We start from the raw sequence: 13905 nt of genomic DNA, 5'->3' as shown, positions 1-13905 counted from the left end.
CGCTGTTCCATTCCTTCTGCTGGAAGGAAGTGGCCTGGACCTGGTGAGCCTTGTTAGTCTGGTTTAAGGTTGCTTTTTCTTTCGCTATCCTGAGCCACTGAAGAATCCTGTTAAATGATCCAGTCTTATTCTTTGCTGTGCTACAGGAAATTAAAAGGAGCTATTGAGTCTGCTGGGAGCAGAGAACAAGAAGGGGTCATCTACAGGACTCTGGTGGCGGCGGCTGCAGCTGCCAGCATGGGATTCCCACAGCTGGGCAATCAGGGCTGAGTGGCCTCAGGAGTCAGCACCGCGGAGGGATTCACTCCTCTTGAGAGTTTTCTCTCTCTCTTTTTTTTTTTTTTTTTTTTGAGACAGGATCTTGCTCTGTCACCCAGGCTGGAGTGCAGTGTGAGATCGTGGCTCACTGTAGCCTCGACCTAGGATCAAGCAATCCTCCCACCTCAGCCTCCCGAGGAGCTGGGCCTACAGGTATGCCACCACACCTGGCTAATTTTCTTTATTTTTGGTAGAGATGAGGTCTCAAACTCCTGGCCTCAAGAGACCCGCCCACCTTAGCCTCTCAAAGTGCTGGGATTACAGGTGTGAGCCACGGCACCTGGCCAACTTCCTTCTCTTGAATCTTTGCTGCCTCGTGACAGGAGTCAGAGCCTGACAAAGTGAAGAGATGATGCCGTGCCTGGGAGGGTGGCTGGAGAGTCCCCCATCACTGCTAGTATGGGAACGGTGATGGTTTGCAGAGAGGAGGTGTGGATAGAAGGGTAAGTGGGTATTTGGAGGTGAGGGGAAGGGTGCTACCTGGGAATCTCTTGGGGCTGCCTCAAAAGGTTGTGTAACTAGAGTCCTGGGACCGGGGTGGGCTCTGCAGTCAGAAGTTGTGAAAGAGATGAAAGGGTTACACTGCAGTTCTCACTGCCTGCCTGAAGTGACAGCCCAGGGCTGAGCAGACCTCCGGGAGGTGGTCATGAGGATCTGGCTCAATCTGCCGAAAATATAATCTAGGCCATCAGAAAAGAGGAGGGAAGAGCTGGAGCTGTGAAGAAAGATGAGATCATTGAGAGCACTGACTCCCAAAGAATCAAAACGAAGCCCTGCTCTGAGGCTTGTGGGTGAGCCTGGTGACCCTCCTTTCTTCTGAAGTGTCTTCATGTCTTCTCATTTTTACGTAGTTGTGGCTACTCTTTGGGGAAAGTGTGGCTTCTTTTCTCTTTCTGCACAGAAGCAATGCAAGGTTATAGACCCTGGAATATAACCAGAATATGGACTCGAATATGGCCAGAAGGAGCCACGAGAAGGGTAGGGGAAATGTCTGTTTTACAGAAGAGGACCCTGAATCTTAGACAGCTTGCTGAAGCCACAGAGCTCACAGGGGAATTTAGTTTATTGACTTCCAGCTTGGAATTCTTTGTTACACAAGTGTTGAGGATCAGAAAATAATGCCCCAAATGTGGCATTTGACGAGCTGAACTAAAGCAGCAGCCTCAAGCTCTCTCTCTTGACTTTCCCCCACCATGGTGTCTTTCTGACCCTTTCTTTTCTTTCTTTCTTTTTTTTCTTTTTTTTTCTTTTTTTCTTTTTTTTGACACTCTTCTAAAGCACCAGGAGCATGCTATCTCTCTGACCCTTTTTCTTTCCTTTTTTTTGGACCCTTTCTTTTTCTAAAGCACCAGGAGGAGCTCTTTCTCTGGAAGTTCCGTTACCTGATTGAGAAAACTTCTTCTAAAATAAATGCAGTTGTCTTAAAGCCCCCTCCCTGTGAATCTCATTAAATAACCAGGAATGATTAATCACCCAAGAAAAGACTAAAAAAGAAGCTACAGCCAGGATAGCATACCAGACAGACTTTTCATCTTTTCTTCTGAGGGCAGTTTCAAGAGATCACCTGGGAGACTGTATCCGCATAGTAAGACAACCTTGGTTCACAGTGCAGTACTACCCCTCACCTTTCGTGACTTGTCCACAAGCTATTGTTTGTCCTTCAGTCCCATTCAGCGTCCAAAGAGAACCATTTACAAACCACTGTCAGGTCTTTGGGTCCATTCATTTAAAGCCCCCCTACTTCCCTTTCCCCAGTGAAGAGAGTACTTAAGTGCCAACCATTGGGCCTTTCTGTGTATGTTCATATTTTTTATATGGCTCCCCTGCTTCATGCATGTTAATAAATTTGTTATGTTTTTCTCCTGTTAACCTGTCTTTTATTGTAAGAGTATTGGCTATGACCCTTAATAGGATGGAAGAAAGAGATCACCCCTTTCCACTCTTGCACCAGGCTACTCCTAACCACACTCTCAGAAATGCATTCTCATGACCAGGTGCAGTGGCTCACACCTGTAATCCCAGCACTTTGGGAGACCAAGATGGATGGATCACTTGAGCCCAGGAGTTCAAGACCAGCCTGGGCAACATAGTGAGACCCCATCTCTAAAAATGGAAGAAGAAGAAAAAAAAAAAACACTCTCAAAAAATAACTCTGAAATTACTTTCTGTAGTGGGCATGTGCCCTGACCCCATGTCAGTGCTTACGGTTGGCAGATCAGCTTTCTTTGGCTGACATTTGTGCAGTTACACAGACTTCTACAGATTGGAAATTACAGGCTGGGTGCGGTGGCTCATGCCTGTAATCCCAGCACTTTGGGAGGCAGAGGTGGGCAGATCACTTGAGGTCAGGAGTTCCAGACAAGGCTGGCCAATGTGGTGAAACCCCATCTCTACTAAAAATACAAAAATTAGCCAGGCGTGGTGGCGGGTGCCTGTAGTCCCAGCTACTTGGGAGGATGAGGAACAAGAATCACTTGAACCCGGGAGGTGGAGGTTGCAGTGAGCTGAGATCGCACCACTGCATATCTGCCTGGGCAAAAGAGTGAGATCCCATCTCAAAAAAAAAAAAGAAAAGAAAAAAGAAAATTGCCTCCCAGGAGATACTGGGTAAGGCTGTGCCTCAGAATCTCCCCATTTTTAGGGAAACCAAAGAAAGGATTAAGATTGTTTTTTTGTTTTGCTGGTCTGCAACCCGTAGATAACGTTTGGATTGTATTTTGCAGCAGGCCCTTCAACTGTGCAGAAAAGAGCCAGCTATTGGCCGCATAGCACTTCCTGAAGGAGCAGGTTCACAAAAGTAGTAAAGCCGTCTTTATTCACAGGTGATACAATTGTGTATGTACTAATCCAAGGAACCTATAGAGAAACTGCTTGAATGAAAAATGTATTTTAGCATGGTCACTGGACACAAGCTCAATATTTTAAGCATGTAGTGTAGTTCTATATACAAAAATATAAAAATTTAAAAGAAATTATCTATGCTAGCGCCCAATATATTGAATTCTAAGGAAAAAGTTTAATACCCTTTACCATGGCTTCTCAACCTTGGTGCTATTGATATTTTGAGCCTGTAATTATTTGTTACGGGACTCATACATTTTGGGATGTTCAGAAGCATCCTTGCCTCTATGCGCAAGATTCCATTAGCACTGTCCATCCCCTAGCATAACAGCCAAAAATGACTCCAGATACTGCCCTGGGGGACAGGGAGGATGGGAGCAAAATCACCCCTAGTTAAAAACCACTGCCCTACACTGAAAACTATAAAATATTATAGAGAAAAAAAAAGTTAAAGATTCCATCCATTCTTCCAAAATTTATACGGTCAATGAAAACCCAGTCAGAATGCCAGCAGATTTTGTGCATGTGTGCACGTGTGTGTATGTGCAAATTAAAAAGCAACTCTAGGCCGGGCGCGGTGGCTCACACACCTGTAACCCCAGCACTTTGGGAGGCTGAGGCGGGTGGATCACTTGAGGTCAGGAGTTCGAGACCAGACTGGTCAACATGGTGAAACCCCGTCTCTATTAAAAATTCAAAATTAGCTGGGCGTGGTGGCTTGTGCCTGTAAACCAACTACTCGGGGGGCTGAGGTGGGAGAATGACTTGAACCCAGAGCCAGAGGTTGCAGTGAGCCGAGATTGAAGGAAAGAGGAAAGAAAGAAGGAAGGAAGGAAGGAAAGAAAGGAGGAAGGAAGGAAGGAAGGAAGGAAGGAAGGAAGGAAGGAAGGAAGGAAGGAAGGAAGGAAGGAAGGAAGGACGGACGGACAGACAAAGGCAATTCTAAATTATATAGAAAGGCAAAGAACGAAAAATAGCCAAACTTCAGTCTTGAAGAAGTGAAATAAAGCTGGAGGACTGCTGGGTGTGGTGGCTCACACCTGTAATCCCAGCACTTTAGGGGGCCAAGGTGGAAAAATCAGTTGAGTCCAAGAGTTCAAGACCAGCCTGGGGGAACATAGGGAGATCCTGTTCCTACAGAAAATAATTTTTAAAAATTTAGCCAGGCGTGATGGTGTGCATTTGTGGTCCCAGCTACTTGGGAGGCTGAGGTGGGAGTATTGCTTGAGCCTAGAAGGTCAAGGCTGCAGCGAGCCATGATTGCACCATTGTGCTCCAGCCTGGGCAAAAGAGTGAGAGACTGTCTCAAAAAAAAAAAAAAAAAAAAAAAAAAAAAAAAAAATGGAGGACACAATTTTCTGTATGTATGCCATACTTCAACTTTTTAAAAGTGAATAACACTAAAAGATATTGAATGAATAACTTCCAAACCACTTGTGGGTATAAAAGGGCAATAAGAATAACAGTACAATAGAAGACAGGAAAATTTTGAAACAGAAGTACAGAAACTCTTAACAGAAAGTACTAAATGAGCCAGTAAAAGGTAATAAAAATATGTCAGTAATCACAACGAGTGTAAATGAATTGAACTTGCCAGATAAAAGACAGATGTTGATCCGGGTGTGGTGGCTCACGCCTGTAATCCCAGCACTTTGGGAGGCAGTGGCGGGTGGATCACCTGAGGTCAGGAGTTTGAGACCAGTCTGGCCAACATAGCGAAACCCTATGTCTACCAAAAATACAAAAAGTAGCTGGGCATGGTGATGCACATCTGTAATCCCAGCTACTCGGGAGGCTAAGGCAGGAGAATCACTTGAACCTGGAGGCGGAGGTTGTGGTGAGCTGAGATCTTGCCACTGCACTCCAGCCTGGGCAACAGAGTGAGACTCCACCTCAAAATAAAATACAATAGAATAGAATAAATACAGATGATTTTAGGTTTTAAAAAAATACGATTCAATCCTGAGCTATTTGCAAGGGATATACTTAAGTTCATACAAAGATTTTAAATAAAAGGATCAAAAAAGGGACTGTATCTGAGGTAGGAAGTGGGACTGGACTCCAGAGGCGGGGTTTAGGCACTGGACTAAGTTGAGGATTAGCTAAAACAGGGACGAGGTGGAAGCAGCTTTTCATACGACATGTTCACCAGTGTGCCATGTCAGTTTACCACTGCCATGCTGACACCCAAATTTACCACCTCTTTCCATGGCAACAACCCAATGACCTGGAAGTTACAGCCCTTTTTCTAGAAATGTCTGCATAACCTGCCCCTTGATTTGCATATAATTTAAAATGGGTATAAATGACTGCAGAACTGCCTCACCTGACCTCAAACAATTTGCTCCCCTCAGCCTCTCAAAGTACTGAGATTACAGGCGTGAGCCACTGTGCCCAGCCCAGACATAATTTTTTAAAAGGTGAAAATGTGAGCCTAAAACCAGAAGGAAACAGTTTCAACTCGTAATTGACAAAGTCCTACAAATCTAAAAGAAAAAGAAAACCTCAAAGGGGATAAGGAGCCAGTAAGGTGCATGAACAATCAATTCTCAAGAGGGAAAAAGGCAGTTTTCAGAGTGGGAAGCGGGAAGAGTGGTGAGGAGGGTGCCTTAGGCAGGTCTGGCTGCCTTAATACAATCCGGCAGACTGGGTGCTTAACTGAAATGCACTCTTTCGCAGCCCTGGAGGCTGGCAGTCCAAGGTCAAGGTGCTGGCAGGGTCGATTCCTTCTCAGGCCTCTCATTGGCTTGTGGGTGGCCGCCTTCTCCCTGTGTCTTCACATGGGCTCCCTCCTATGAAAGTCTGTGTGCTAATCTCCTCTTCTTGTAAGGACAACAGTCTCATTGGATTAAGGGCCACCCTAATGACCTAATGTTAACTTCATTACCTCTTTAAAGCCCATATCTCCAAATACAGTCACATTCTGAGGTGCTGGGGGTTAGGACTTCACCATATGATTTTTTTTTTTTTCTTTGAGACAGTCTCGCTCTGTCGCCAGGCTGGAGTGCAGTGGCCGGATCTCAGCTCACTGCAAGTTCCGCCTCCTGGGTTCAAGCGATTCTCCTGCCTCAGCCTCCTGAGTAGCTGGGACTACAGGCGCCCACCACCACGCCTGGCTAATTTTTGTATTTTTAGTAGAGAAGGGGTTTCACCGTGTTGGCCAGGATGGTCTTGATCTCTTGACCCACTGCCTCTCAAAGTGCTGGGATTACAGGCATTGAGTTACCATGCCCAGCCACACCATACGATTTTTTGGGGGCGTGGGGAGACATCAGCCCATAAAAGAAGGTCTGCCTAAGTAGAGAGCAATAGGAGTAGGGTGTCAGCAGCGGCCAGTTCCCAGGTATACACTGGAGCCAGAACCCACAGGTTCCCGAAGGCTTAAGGTAGGGTGGGAAGGGAGAAATAAAGGGTGATTAATACACTGTGGGCTTGAACGAGTGGGTGGGCGCTGGTGCCATATATTGAGATGGTGAGAACTTGAGGAGGAATAAACTTGAAGGTCAGCCTAGGATGGAACCCGAGGCATTCCAGCTTTTAGAGGTTGAGTAGGAGAGGAGGAGCCAGAAAAGAAAACCAAAAGGGGCTGGGGAGGAAGAAGGAAACCCGAACCTATAAGGTAATGGAAAGTGAGAATGGCCATCATTGAGTTGTGCTGAGAACCAGGCAGTGGGAGCCCTCTGTTCCAGGGGCAGGCACAGAGGGAGGCATTGTCTGCAGATGAGAGAAAAACAAGAAGAGAACCCAGTCTGTATTTCACTATCACCGTGTGCTGACAGTTCTAAACAATGTGGGTGATTTATTGGTCTAAGTTCCAAATAACTATTGTGGTTATCTGAGCTTCAGTGGGCACATTCCTATCACCTGGGCTTTACTAACCCTTGTACTTGGAAGTTCATTCAGAGAACTCACAATGATACCGGCGGCTGCCTCACATACTCAGTTTGCAGGTAGGTTCTTAACGGTTTGGAATCACTAGAGCTCATTTGTGGTTGCAGCTTGTCTTCAACCCTTATGATAATATGTATTCCTGGGTTTAAATAGTAGCTTCAAAATAAGCCAGGACAGTGTAGTAATTGTAAAGACCAAGGACACAGAGCATGAGTTACTGTAATTATGTCATTGTCTATGGCCACTTGGAGTTTTGCTTGTGTTTAACATTCAAAACAGTGGGCTGGGTGCGGTGGCTCATGCCTGTAATCCCAGCACTTTGGGATGCTGCGGCGGGTGGATTACTTGAGTCTAGGAGTTCAAAACTGACGTAAGCAACATAGGAAGACCCCATCGCTACAAAAATTAAAAAATTAACTGGGCATGGTGGCACACGCCTGTGGTCCCAGCTACTCAGGAGGCTGAGGTGGGAGGATCATTTGGGCCTGGGAGGTTGAGGCTGCAGTGAGCCATGATTGTGCCAATGCACTTCAGCCTGGGCAACCCTATCTATCTCAAATAAATAAATAAATAAATAAATAAATAAATAAATAAATAAACTGTGGAAAAGAACAAACCACGTGGTATACTTTTATTTGGTAAGTGAAAATTTTAGTTCATGCATGAAATATTTTACCAACTTTGAATATCTTTAAATGGAAATTTATTCTTTTCAAAGTGTTCATTGTTGTTCAGATAAAGAACAAATCAAGACAGTGCTGATTATTACGTATTACTATGTAATTATTGCCAAAAATAACTCTGTTGTTTGGAGGAGGAAGATGTTTAAAAATGATCAGTTCACCTGGCATCAAATATGCTAGTTATGCCACCAAAATAGTCAATATTTTATCTTCAACTATAAATACATAAGGGTAAAGCTTACTGTCTCCTGGAGGAGTATTTATCCTTTTATTTATTTGTTTATTTATTTTGAGACAGGTTTCACTCTGTTGCCCAGGCTGGAGTGCAGTGGCGCAATCATGGCTCACTGCAGCCTTGATCTCCTGGACCCAAGTGATCCTCCCACCTCAACCTCCTGAGTAGCTGGGACCACAAGCATGTGCCACCTCACCTGGCTAATCTTTGGTATTTTTTGTAGAGATAGGTTCTTGCTCTGTTGCCCAGGCTTTTCTTAAATTCCTGAGTTCAAGAGATCCACCCGCCTCAGCCTCCCAAAGTGCTGGGATTACAGGTGTGAGCTACTGCACTTGGCCTTATCCTTTTAATTGCAGAAGTTGGTGAGGAAAATAATTCAGAGGTAATTCTGGCCAACACAGAGAAATTCTGGGCGAGTTGAGGAAAACATCAAATGAACTGTGTCGGCATTCATATTAAATTAGCTGATGGCCCCATCTGTATTTTCACAGAAATGACTCATGTGTGGTGTTTTAGTTTACTGAGTTTCCTTGAATATTTTCTCTTTTTCCAAAGCCATAAAAACTAGTGATTTCCTAATATTTCCCTCTCAAGGCCGTAAAGAGGCTTTTTAGGAAGTTGAAGGGAGGGAATTGGAAAGTTAGACTCCAAGCCCCTCAGCCCAGCTTCCACCAGAACAGACCCCATTTAAACATTAAAGTCCAGGTGTTATGGGCTAAATCGTGACCCCTCTACATTCACTCATTGCAGCCCTAACCACCCCCCAGTCCTCCTCCACTCTGAAATGTGACTGCATTTGGAGATCAGGTCTTTAAAATGGTGATTGGGTTAAAATAAGGTTGTTAGGGTGGGCCCTAATCCAGTAAGACTGGAGTCCATATAAGAAGAGGAAATTTGGGGGTCAGGCATGGTGGCTCACGCCTGTAATCCCAGCACTTTGGGAGGCTGAGGCAGGTGGATCACAAGGTCAGGAGATCGAGACCTTCCTGGCTAACATGGTGAAAACCCATTTCTACTAAAAAAAAAAAAAAAAAAAAATTAGCCGGGCATGGTGGCAGGCGCCTGTAGTCCTAGCTACTCGGGAGGCTGAGGCAGGAGAATCGCTTGAACCCAAGAGGTGGAGGTTGCAGTAAGCCGATATCGTGCCACTGCACTCTAGCCTGGCTGACAGCAAGACTCTGTCTCAAATAATAATAATAATTTGCTGGACATTGTGCATGCCTATAATCCCAGCTACTCAGGAGGCTGAGGCACGAGAATTGCTTGAGCCCAGGAGGCAGAGGTTGCAGTGAGCTGAGACTGCGCCATTGCACTTTGGCCTGGGAGAGAGAGCAAGACTCTGTCTCAAAAAAGAAAAAAAAAAGAAGAAGAAGAGGAAAATTGGACATAGAGAGACATCAGGGGTGCACGGTGCACAGAAGGACCACCACGTGAAGAGGCAGCAAGTGGTCAGCCATCTGCCAGCCAGGGAGAGAGGCCTCAGAGGAAACCCAACGCTGCTGACATCTTGATCATGGACTTCCAGTCTCTAGAACAGTGCGAAAATATAATTCTGTTGTTTAAGCCATCCAGCCTGTGCTACTTTGGTATGGCAGCCCTGGCAAGCTAATTCACCAGGGTAGTATTTGTTTGAGCAGAGGGTTCCACAGCTAATAACTGTTGGAAATCACTGGAATGGAGCACGAGCTTTGGGATGTTCACCTCGGTTGGAAGCACAGTATTGCTGTTTAGTAGCACGTTAATATTGGGCCATTTACTGAATGCTGGGACCCAATTTTTATGTCTGTAAACTGGGGTAATAACACCTACTTGGAGGGATTTCCATGGGGATTGTATGGGGTAATGGATGTAAAGTGCCAGGTGCACAGTAGAAGCCCAATTAATGAGGATACTGACCCCAGCCCTCCCCAGGACCTGGGCTGGGCGGACACTGCTCTAGTGACTTTAGTGACGCCATGTCCTGCCCAATGGGACTGCACTGGGGAGGGCTGGAAATCAGTGCACTTTGCAATTAAGGGGAGTCATTTTAAAAAATGTTTGCTTAGTTAATACATTTTCAAAATTTTGCCAAATTTGCAAGTAGTGCTACTTTGAATGATTTGGGAAGAATAAAAAATAGGTATATCCTATAGCTTATGAAAATTGCATGCCTATATATATATATATATATTTTTTTTTTTTTTTTTTTGAGACGGAGTCTCACTCTGTCACCCAGGCTGGAGTGCAGTGGCGCGATCTCAGCTCACTGCAAGCTCTGCCTCCTGGGTTCATGCCATTCTCCTGCCTCAGCCTCCTGAGTAGCTGGGACTACAGGCGCCTGCCACCACACCCGGCTAATTTTTTGTATTTTTAGTAGACATGGGGTTTCACCGTGTTAGCCAGGATGGTCTCAATCTCCTGACCTCATGATCTGCCCGACTTGGGCTCCTTAAGTGCTGGGATTACAGGCATGAGCCACCGCGCCTGGCCTCGCATGCCTATATTATACATACACTACAGAGATATACATTTGGATACATACATTACAGACAATTTTATGTGAAAAGAGCAGGAGTCTAAAGAGGAAACAACTGATAATCATAGCACTCAGAGACAACCACTGCCCACATTTCAGTGCATTTTCCTTCACTGTCTTTTCTATTGCCTTTTTTTTTTTTTTTTTTTTTTTTTCCTTCCTTGAGATGGAGTCTGGCTCTGTCACCCAGGCTGGAGTGCAGTGGCTCAAGCTCAGCTCACTGCAGACTCCGCCTCCCGGGTTCAAGCAATTCTCCTGCCTCAGCCTCTGAGTAGCTGGGATTACAGATGCCTACCATAACGCCTGGTTAGTTTTTGTAATCTTAGTAAACATGGGGTTTCACCATGTTGGCCAGGCTGGTCTTGAACTCTTGGCCTCAAGTTATCTGCCTGCCTCCGACTCCCAAAGTTCTGGGATTACAGGTGTGAGACGCTGCGCCCAGCCTCTGTTGCCTTTTGTTTAGTAAGTAAGATCAATTTTGTGTCCTTTTTTTTTCATAACCTTTGAACTTTTAAACATAGGTACTTCTTATGCTGTTACAAAGGCTTAATATTCATTTTTAGTATCTATTTTTCCTCCATCCCCTTGGACCCCAGTGGGGCCACAGACAGGCTCTGATGTGAGGTTGCCTTTTGAGCTAGGGAAAATAAGTCTGGATTTTTTTTTCAAATTATTTTATTTTATTTTATTTTACTTTTTGAGACTGAGTCTCGCTCTGTTGCCCAGGCTGGAGGGCAGTGGCGTGATCTCGGCTCACTGCAACCTCCGCCTCCTGGGTTCAAATGATTCTCTTGCCTCAACCTCCCAAGCAGCTGGAATTACAGGCACCCACCAACATGCCTGGTTAATTTGTATTTTTAGTAGAGACAGGGTTTCACTGTGTTGACCAGGCTACTCTCAAACTCCTGACCTCAGGTAATCTCCCTGCCTTGGCCTCCCAAAGTGTTGGGATTACAGGCATGAGCCGCCATGCCGGGCCATAAATCTGCATTGGGAGGTAGTGTCCAAATTTCTGCAAAGTCATTTCATTGTAAGGAGACCTTCACAGGAGACCCCCTCACCCCATCTGGGTTCCCATGACTCTGGCCCTTTAAGAAGAGGCTAGAACTCTGGAGAGGTTGAGGTCTCCTTGGAACTGAGGGGCAACAAAAGTGTCAGAGATTTGGGGAGTGTGGTGGGGACTCTCCTGGCTGGGGTGGCACACACAGAGGCTAATCAGGTAGAGCGGGAACCAGGGAAGATGACTCATTCCCCTCTCCCACCAGCCCCTGCACCTCCGCACCCTCCCCTCTCTCCCACTTTCCCTCTCTAGTTCTGGCTCCTTCTCCACCATCTCTGCCTTTCTCTGCCCTTTAATCACTCCCACTGCCTTGGCTCCAGAATGCTCTTCACTTCTGAAAACAGCTCTGGCTTGTAAGAGTTTCTCAGTTGATTTTTGGCTGGGCACGGTGGCTCAAGCCTGTAATCCCAGCACTTTGGGAGGCCAAGACGGGCGGATCACGAGGTCAGGAGATCGAGACCATACTGGCTAACACGGTGAAACCCCGTCTCTACTAAAAAAAATACAAAAAATTAGCTGGGTGAGGTGGTGGGCGCCTGTAGTCCCAGCTACTCAGGAGGCTGAGGCAGGAGAATGGCGTAAACCCAGGAAGCGGAACTTGCAGTGAGCTGAGATCCGGCCACTGCACTCTAGCCTGGGCGACAGAGCGAGATTCCGTCTCAAAAAAAAAAAAAAAAGTTTCTTAGTTGATTTTCTTGGATTTTTTAGGTTAAAAAAGAAAAAATCAAAGGTCAGGTGCGGTGTCTCATGCCTGTAATCCCGGCACTTTGGGAGGCTGAGGCAGGAGGATGGCTTGAGCCAGGAGTTCAAGACCAGCCTGGGCAACATAGTGTGACCTCCGTCTCTACAAAAAAATACAAAAATTAGTCGGGTGTGCTGGCGTGCGTCTGTAGTTCCGGGTACCAGAGGCAGGAGGATGGCTTGAGCCCAGGAGTCCAGGTTACAGTGAGCTATGATCATGTCACTACACTCCAGGCTGGGTGACAGAGGGAGACTTTGTCTCAAAAGCAAACAAACGAACGAACACAACAACCCACCAAAAACACAAATATTCTGCAAACAGTGAGAAGTTGATCTCCTCAAATGTCTGAACTTTCCGGTTTTTATGTCAATTTGCTTTTGTTAGTACCGCTTTAAAAAAAGGTAAACACTAGAGGCATGGATACAAAGCCTTGACTTGTCCTGAAGTGAATGTGGTTCCTCTGTGATTCTCTATTTAGCCCTGTGTGGTGTTTTGATCACTCTATTTGGATCCTTAAATGAATTTGCATCGAGTTCTTCTAAGTGTGAGTTGGGTAAAGAACATATAACAATGTTTCGCTTTTTGAACCTTTTTTTTTTTTTTGAGATGGAGTCTCTCTCTCCAGGGTGGAGTGTGCAGTGGCGCAATCTCGGCTCACTACAAACTCTGTCTCTTGGGTTCAAGTGATTCTCATGCCTCAGTCTCCCCAGTAGCTGGGATTACAGAAGTACACCACCACACCCAGGGTTTTGCCATGTTGGCCAGGTTGGTCTCAAACTCCTGACCTCAAGTGATCCACCCACCTTGGCCTCCCAAAGTGCTGGGATTACAGGCATAAGCTACCACGCCCAGCCTATTTTTAATCCATTTTAATGTTTGTAATATAATTGAATTATCCCACCTCTGGTTTCCTTAAAACACTTTGGTATTACTTCTATCACTGATTTTTTTTTTTTTTTCTGGCTTCCTCTCCCTCCCCAGTTACATTTTTCTATATGGGCAGTGTTTCTTTCTTAACCAACTTCCCTAACTTCTGGCAATTATTTGGAAAACATAGCATTTACTGACTTTGCCACAGTTATATGCCTCTGCTCCTACCCCCGACACTTTGGAATGTACTCCGGGGTTCCTGTCCCAATTTATGGCAATAAAGAAATTGCTGCCGGGCGCGGTGGCTCACGCCTGTAATCCCAGCACTTTGGGAGGCCGAGATGGGTGGATCATGAGGTCACGAGATCGAGACCATCCTGGCTAACACGGTGAAACCCCCGTCTCTACTAAAAAATACAAAAAACGAGCCGGGTGAGGTGGCAGCCGCCTGTAGTCCCAGCTACTCGGGAGGCTGAGGCAGGAGAATGGTGTGAACCCGGGAGGCGGAGCTTGCAGTGAGCTGAGATCCGGCCACTGCACTCCAGCCTGGGCGACAGAGCGAGACTCTGTCTCAAAAAAAAAAAAAAGAAAAGAAATTGCTTTTGTTATTACATTCTATAGCCCTCCTTTCAAGATTTATAATATTTGTATACCATTTTGTTACTCTGATTATTTAAGTTAATTGAATGTTTTAAGTAAATGACTTAGCACAAGGCGTCTTCTCCCAGGACATCCCAGCTTGTGAATCAT

The sequence above is a fragment of the Macaca nemestrina genome, chromosome 8, assembly GCF_043159975.1.
Source record: "Macaca nemestrina isolate mMacNem1 chromosome 8, mMacNem.hap1, whole genome shotgun sequence".
Classification (NCBI taxonomy): Eukaryota; Metazoa; Chordata; class Mammalia; order Primates; family Cercopithecidae; genus Macaca; species Macaca nemestrina.
The sequence above is the reverse complement of the archived record's forward strand: the minus strand, read 5'-3'. Positions refer to the sequence as shown.